Below are 8,626 nucleotides of genomic sequence, written 5' to 3'. Positions count from 1 at the left end.
TTTGGTTCTCGAGTGGCAGCCAAGAATGAAAATATTTTTTTTTAGGAGTTGGTTTTGCATTGTCAATCTGTTTCCTCAAATAAAATACAACGCAGTTATCTACAAATACAGTCACACCTTGGGTTACAGACGCTTCAGGTCGCGTCTTTTCAGGTTGCTTCCCACGCCAAACCCAGAAGTTCCCAAACGGATCACTTCCAGGTTTTGGCGCTCGTGCAGAGCCACTAAATCGTGCTTTGCACATGTGCAGAAGTGCCAAATCATGGCGTGCGCAGACGTAGCACTGCGGGTTGCGAACGTGCCTCCTGCACGGATCACATTCGGAACCCGAGCGTCCACTGTATCCCCTTGAAATACACTGCTAGTGTTAGAATGACTTGTTTGATGCTTCACTGAGGAGGAACTGCTATATTTGTCTACCATTTAAACTTGGGCACAATCTAATGACCTAGGGATGTGTGAGACTTTCCTCAGCAATTTTGGGCGTCTCATCAAAATTCATTCTGATTCTTTCAAAGAAGCTCTGGATGTTCTGACTGAGGAAGCACACACATTTTCTCTTCCATTTTTGGTGCATGTACAATTTTTGGTGTAGTTTTTTTTTTAAAAAAATGAAATTCAGTGGTTCCAGTGCACACAGAGTGTTAAGATGTGCTCATGGAACTTGGACCAATCAGGAGGGTATAGTATTCTCTTCATATCGGGGACATTTCGGAATTCAGATTACACACAATGCCCTGATCTTGAAGAGAGGATAGGGAATCTGCAGTTCACAGGGAGCTCTGTGTATGCCTGGCACCCAGGTAGATGTGGGCAATAGTTTTGTTAGGAATGGGAAACTTCTAGCCGTTGGGCTAGATTCTGCCTGAAGAGACTGCCATCCTCACATTCTCCATCCTGCCCCTTCCTGGTCAATATGAGTATGAGATTTTTAAAGGTCCCATTCAGCTTTTTCTTAAGCCTAATTTCCATGCGTCAGTGGGGATGTAATATTGGGAAAGATAGCATATGGGAAGCAAAGAGCTAATTCTCTTTTTCTCTGCATGCTGCCACCCATGTGGTAAATATAGAGCTATGTAGTTTTAATTAAGAACTAAGGAGGGTTGAACTAGAATCCAGGGTCAAAGTTTAGGTGCCAGTGTGACTGGGCAAATGGATTTTTGCATCTCTAGCTTTTTCTGCAGCCACCTGACATTTAGAAATGGCTTAAACCAGGGGTGCCCAAACTTTCTTCCAAAGATGGCCAGATTTGATGAAGTGAAAATGCGTGAGGGCCAACCAAAGTTGTTGAGCTTTTAAAAAATACAATTTTACTCCAACGTAGTTAAGCTTTTTTTTGGGGGGGGTTACCCCAGGACATATATTGCCACAGGGGCCAGATTAAATTGACCAGCGAGCCAGATTAGGCCCCCGAAACAGACTTTGGACATGCCTGGTTTAAACAAAATGAGAGAAAACAGCCAAATAACTTAATTAATTGGACAAATATCACAATGCAAAACCTTCCTTTGAATCAGTATAATATACATGGCTTTTATCTTGCAAAGACTGGTGGCCATTTTGAACAATTTTTAAACTTCTACTCCCAGATTGGACTTAATCCGCATCTGTGGCACTCTCCTGAGCAATAGATTAATCCCTCAGTTTTAGTTAAAGTGAGGGATGCATCCACCACCCAGGAGATATTGACACAGAATATCAATTCAATTGAAGGTGATATTGTAGAACAGAATGGTAGACTATGTGGAACTAATTTTTCAAGAACAAGATCAATGTAGGCCAGTCCGATGCAAATGGTAACAGCCATTCAACTGTCTATACAATTAAATGTGCACAAGTCTTTACAAGATTCCAAACTGTTTGCGGATGGTGCGTTAAAAATAGAGAGAGCAATAAGAAATGGTTAGGAGCACACAAACAACAGCTCTAAGCGATGACAATGATTTGCATTTGCAAAAAAAACAACGATAACAAACCCCTCTATGTGTTTATGTAGCATCTGACTGTAGGGGTGTTATCTGACTGAAAAGTGTTTTGTGAGTGTTATGTCATTTTATGAGATTGACTTTTGATCTGGCTATGTACCTACACATCTTTCAATTAATTCAGCTGAGGGCTCCTCAGAGGAAAGGGGGAAGCTAAATCTGTTTATTGGATCGCTCAATCCTGCAGAGCAGATTTAGAGTCTGTGCAGAGGTGGAAGGGGCGAGAGATTCACAGGACACTGCCTCTTTTCCCCTGTTCTGACTGTTCTTTCCATTCACACTCTTTAAAAAAAATTGTGCACGACCACTTTCATCTCACATAGGACAGAACGCCTCTTCTAAAATTATTCCTTTCATGATATGGACAATCTAAAAGCAATAGCATCTTATTCATATGCAAATTTATCTCAATTTAAATGTACTAAATTGATCAAGATTTCTTTAAACAGGTAACAGTCCTAATTGCAACTGAATGCTAATTTAGACATTAGATTAACACACACACACACACACACACACACACACACACACACACACACTTGCACACACACACACGGTAACATACAAAATATATGTTGTTACACTCGGTTTCCAATCTTTCTTCTGAATTTTAATGTGCTTCATTTTAGCTGCCCTTCTGTTTCATTAAGGGAAACACTTTATTCTCTGTTAATTGCGTTTCTTTGGTCACATGGGTAGGAAAGTACCGGTAGATATTTGTGCAGAGAACAATGAAGCCTATCTAGTGGGCCAAATAAGAATAGATGTGGGTGCAGGTTCATGGCGTCCTTCCGCACTTGTACGGCAATTGTTAACAGCATTGTACATAAAGTCACAGAAATGTAGAGCTGGAAGGAACACCCCCTGCAATGCAGGAATCGAATTCACATGGGCCCTTAATCAGCTCCAGTTAGATGCAACATGGTTGTGTGCATAGAAGTAGTGATCCTGCGTAGCAATGTACATACCCATCAACACAGTCACCCACCCTGTCTAGGTGGGTTCAACTGAACACAACTGCATTAGTTGTAAAGGTAAAGGACACCTGGACGATTGAGCCCAATCAAAGGCGACTAGGGGGCTGCAGTGCTCATCTCGCTTTCAGACCAAGCGAGCTGGCAATTGTCCACAGACAGCTTTCTGGGTCATGTGGCCAGCATGACTAAACCGCTTCTGGGGCAACAGGACACCATGACAGAAGCCAGAGCGAACAGAAACGCTGTTTACCTTCCTGCTGCAGTGGTACCTATTTATCTATGCGCAATGGCATGCTTTCAAACTGCTAGGTTGGCAGGAGCTGGGACAGAGCAATGGGAGCTCACCCCGATGCAGAGATTCGAACCGTCGACCTTCCGATTGGCAAGCCCAAGAGGCTCAGTGGTTTAGACCACAGCACCACCCGCTCCCCTGGGTCACTTGTAGGTGAGGTTCTCAACCCAGCATGTAGGTGAAGTTCTCAACCCAGCAACGGCTGAATAGTCTGGGGCCTCTTTCAGTATAACCACTTTCCCAACTGGGTTAGTGTAATCATGTTTAAAAGGCAAGCTCTGATCACAGCAATGCGATAGCAGCATTGAAAGTGAGCAAAGGGAGCAGCAGCTTTGGTCAGGAGGTAGAAAGTGTCTCTCCCAAACCATCTTGCAAACAAGCTCAAAGATTTGGATCTGAGGCCTCACCCCAAAGCGGCTGAGGACTATCCGTGCGTCTGCACAGCCATTATTGCATTACAATAAACTAAACAAAAAAGACATCAAGGTGTTGCTGTTTTTAACAAACTCACTACTCGGTACTCAAGTCACTTTCACACAGCAGAGTAGAAACTGGGTCCCTGCAAGAGTATGAATCCCGTTCCATCTTAACTACCAGTTCAGAAGCAAGTAATGGATACAGAGCAAGTGATGGGTATGGCAATGGGACATGCCAGCACTCCATTTTATGGCATGGAAGTGGGTGTGTTTTAGCCTAATGCCTTTCATCCTCTGCTCAATGACATACTACTGTAAGACTCTGCTCACCAGGGCTATAAGCAGCTCTATGATAATGCTATTTCCTGCTTCCATTTCCCCTTTTTTCCCTTTTTTGGAGGCAATGTACTTCTTTTGATAGTGTTATTAACTATCACTCTCCTATGCTGGGGGTGGGGAACTTTTTTCAGGGCGAGGGAACTTTAGGATGGAGAGGACCCAATGCAAAAGTGTGCCGAGCAATGCCACACACAAAATGTCAGACGCTTCTACTCATGTTCACACACGTACACTGAAACAAAAATATATACACCTCCACCCTTTATCTTGTCAAGGACATACTCCAGCGTAGATAAAACAGTTAAAGACCAGGACCAGTGTTGCATGGTCTAGGGCAGGCATCCCCAAACTTCGGCCCTCCAGATGTTTTGGACTACAATCCCCATCATCCCTGACCACTAGTCCTGTTAGCTAGGGATCATGGGAGGTGTAGGCCAAAACATCTGGAGGGCCGCAGTTTGGGGGTGCCTGGTCTAGGGAGAGAGACAGCATAGGCCTTATAGGGAAGGGGCATTTAGTCTCTGGCTCTGAGGTTCCTATTTTCCAGGAGCAGTCCTGGAATTACAGAAGCCATCCCAGGTTCTGATTCGATCCTGGAATGTCTTGCTTTTCCTTAGGACATCCCTATTTCCATCAGAGAAATGTTGGAGGGTATGGGAGAGAGGGTACTGGTCCCATCACCTCCTGGCAAATAGAAGGGGAAGAAATGGAGGCAGTGAGAGATTTTACTTTCTTGGGCTCCTTGATCACTGCAGATGGTGACAGCAGTCACGAAATTAAAAGACGCCTGCTTGGGAGAAAAACAATGACAAACCTAGACAGCATCTTAAAAAGCAGAGACATCACCTTGCCTACAAAGGTCCATATAGTTAAAGCTATGGTTTTCCCAGTAGAGATGTATGGTAGTGAGAGCTGGAGCATAAAGAAGGCTGATCGCCGAAGAATTGATGCTTTTGAATTATGGTGCTGGAGGAGACTCTTGAGAGTCCCATGGACTGAGTGCTCACTGGAAGGACAGATCGTGAAGCTGAGGCTCCAATACTTTGGGCACCTCATGAGAAGAGAAGAATCCTTGGAAGAGACCCTGATGTTGGGAAAGACTGAGGGCACTAGGAGAAGGGGACAACAGAGGACAAGATGGTTGGACAGTGTTCTCGAAGCTACGAACATGAGTCTGACCAAACTGCGGGAGGCAGTGGAAGACAGGAGTGCCTGGTGTGCTATGGTCCATGGGGTCATGAAGAGTCGGACACGACTAAACGACTAAACAACAACAAAAACGGGAGAGAGACATTAGCTCAGACTCTAGGTTCATTCATCTATACTTGTGGCTTGACAGTACTTTAAGTTTCTGCTGCTGCTTCATCTTTTTCCTTTTCTCTTGGAAGTTTGGCTTTCCAAGGGCTTTTGATTTCAGATTTTTTGCTGAGACACTGACAGCTTTGTTCTTCTTCCTCAGTGATGGATAACAGATATATTGACATTTGTCAGCCCTTCTAGTCTTAAACCGCTGTGGCTAGGGAGTGGTATACAGTATGCCGAGAACATAACAGGAAAGCACTGCTGTTCATCATAGTAAACCTGGAATTACTTTCAGACTCCCCAAAGGTAAGAAGCAGGGATAATAATTTATTACTCAGGCACACATGATGCTCTTTGATTTTTAAGCAGGCAAATCCTCTTAGCGATTTTTTGAGAACAAGGCAAAACACATCCCTGCCATTACTCCGCCTTTTAATAAGCTTGGTGATGGAGTCTATAATTCATTTTCAACAGATGACCATTTAGAAAAACTGGTTGATTGTGGTTGCTTATTACTGGCAATAGTACCACCAGGAGAAATCTTTTTAAAGTCACGCACTCCTGGGAGAACTCCCCGCAATTCCACATCTTAAGCTAATATTGCAAGGTCAGAATTCGAAGGACCACACGTGTGCATGTGGGGAGCTTTTCAGCTGCCCTTTCAATCTTTAAACTCCTGTGCCTCTTGGATAGCTGTCCTTGAGGTCAGGAGAACCTCCGGGGTAGTACAGTAGAACCTCTATTTACGACCGCCTCTACTTGGATCCGATCCAAGTTGCAACTGTTGCGACTGGAACCAGGTTTGCCTTGATTCACACACGCACAGAAGCGGTTTCTGCCGTTTGCGCACACACAGAACGGCGCTTCTACCAGCGAACTGGATCGACTTACGGACGGACCTCCGGAACTGATTACATCTGTAAAACTGATTACATCCATTTGAGTGCCAGCAAAAGAAGCTAGCAATAAATCCATGCACACACATAGAGTCATAGAGTTGTAGCATTGGTAGGGACTCTGAATGCAGGAATATGCAGTCATCCCATATGGGGATCAAACCTGCAACCTTGCTCTAACCAACTGAGCTATGCATGCACACTTGTATGTATGCGCACACACACACACACACACACACACACACACACACATTGTGTGCATGCAGAAGTGTTTTGTGAACATTCACAGGCTTCCCTGTAGCCTGGCCCAAATCTCACCCTTTCTTTCCTTCTTTTGGAATGGTGGGTGGCGTTTGTAAGCTTAATTTTGCAGCTTACAAACTGCTAGTGAGAAGAGGCAAGGGTGGGGAATCTTCTTCAGCACAAAGGTCACCTTCTCTTCCCAGCAGCATTCCAGGGGCCACATGTGAGTTGTAGGTCATAGTGTCCCCAGCCAGGCCACCCCTTGGAGTTGGCTTTCCAGGAGCTGGCCTGCTAGGTCATAGCTGATCCTCTCAAAGGCACCATGTGAAAGGTATTGAGTTAATAGTATGCGCATTACAAGGGGTAGCAGCAAAAGTGAGCTGAGCAATGAATGTGAATGTTACCTTTGCATGGTAGACTAGTTTCTACACCAACCCACACTCGTATCTCTTCCTTCCAGGCAAACTTGAAGAGGGTGTAAACTTGAAGAGGGTGTAAACAGGGCTGGTGAGGGATGTGGTTCAGGACTGTGTGTAGCTTTGGGAGAATCCTGAGGGGCAGACAGAGAGGCCTGGAGGGCCACATGTGGCCCCCAGCCTAGAGGTCCTTCATCCCTGTTGTTATAGAGATGGGAAAGGGTACAGATCAGTTATAGTGGGAGGAGGACATTGCTAAGACAAGGACCATAGAAGACTACCGGGACTCAGAGAAGGCTATAGATTTGTAACATGATCTCTGAGGACATCTGTGGCTTAAGTCCACCTGTGGTTGGTTACTTTGACACTTCTTTCTTTTTTGACAAATGTTAGGTTGATCCCCCCCCACACACTTTTGAAGCCATAACTGCTTTCTTCTGCTCCCCTCTTCCCCCAAAGCCATTCAAGCAAAACTGTCAGATAGTAAGTTCAAAGCTATCCTTTGGGGCTGAAGTTCTCTTCGCAGCTATAATACATCATCTCAAAATATCACAGTTGTCTTTCAGGTTCCACCTCATCTATATTTAGGTCCTGAACCAGCAAAATAACCTAAATGTATGATCTAACTAGTAGATCAAAAAGGCATGATATTGAGACAGAATTCTGAGCAGCGCTAAGAAGCTCTGGAGGCGAAACGGCCTGGAACTAATGGTACAAAAGCTGTTATAGAGAAAACCCAGAGAAAAGGTAAGCCTGGGAGAAACAACAAATGCCAGTTTGTGGCATGTTTGCTCCATCGCTACAGTGCTTGAGATCTAACCAATTTCTTGGTTCCAAGATTGAAAGATGCTCCTCTGGAAGCCTAGGTTGCCCTAGCAACCACTTGTAATTGTTCCCAGCCATATGGTACAGATAAAGATAGGTAGGAAAGACTGAATCTCCATGATTATGAAATGAAGTGATTGGTGTGAAGTGTCTGGACCTGGGTTCCAAAGTAGGTGCCAATATTACTCTCAGTCTACATCATGCTCATTCATGGTCATCTCTAAATCCTTTCCCTTTTTTGTTGCTGTTGTTTACATCTGTTCTGTTCATTATGTAGCGAGACCATGGTTGAATTCTGAAATTCTTCAGAATGAAGAATAAAAAGTAAAAAAAATAAAAAGGCTCCCTTGCTTAGAAAGCTCTATGCATGTATTAAGACAGGGATCAGCAACCTTTTAAAGCCGTGGGCCGGTCCACTGTCCCTCAGACCATGTGGTAGGCCGGACTATTTTGTGTGTGTGGGGGGGGGGGGTAAATAAACAAATTCCTATGCCCCACAAATAACCCAGAGATGCATTTTCAATAAAAGCACACATCCCACTCATGTCAAAACACGCTGATTCCCGGACCGTCAGTGGGCCGAATTGAAAAGGCAATTGGGCCACATCCAGCCCCCGGGCCTTGGGTTGCCTATCCCTGTATTAAGATCAGAGAGAGGATCACAACACACACACACACACACACACACACACACACACACACACACACACAAGCTTAATCCAAATGATAAGATTTTATGTTGGCCAGGGTTGAAAAAGATTCCCTGCTCCTCCCCCCTTCTGCAGTTTGAAGTGCTAAACTCCAAAAACCTATAATCATATTCTGTGTAATGTACAAATCAGCTATAAGTTTCATTAATAGGCTCATTCATGCAGGACCACTTACTAACTTGGATTTAACCATAAGCATTAGAATGCAGTACAACCTATGAAGAT

General features: G+C 44.3%; 1 protein-coding gene across 4 annotated transcripts in view; it reads right to left on the bottom strand.

The window, feature by feature from the left end:
* Positions 1-8,626, bottom strand: part of PCDH7 (protocadherin 7) — a 401,157-nt gene that overhangs the window by 4,488 nt on the left and 388,043 nt on the right. The gene's annotated exons all lie outside the window — the stretch shown is intronic.

The sequence above is a fragment of the Zootoca vivipara genome, chromosome Z1, assembly GCF_965207765.1.
Source record: "Zootoca vivipara chromosome Z1, rZooViv2.hap1.1, whole genome shotgun sequence".
Taxonomy (NCBI): domain Eukaryota; kingdom Metazoa; phylum Chordata; class Lepidosauria; order Squamata; family Lacertidae; genus Zootoca; species Zootoca vivipara.
The sequence above is the reverse complement of the archived record's forward strand: the minus strand, read 5'-3'. Positions and strand labels throughout refer to the sequence as shown.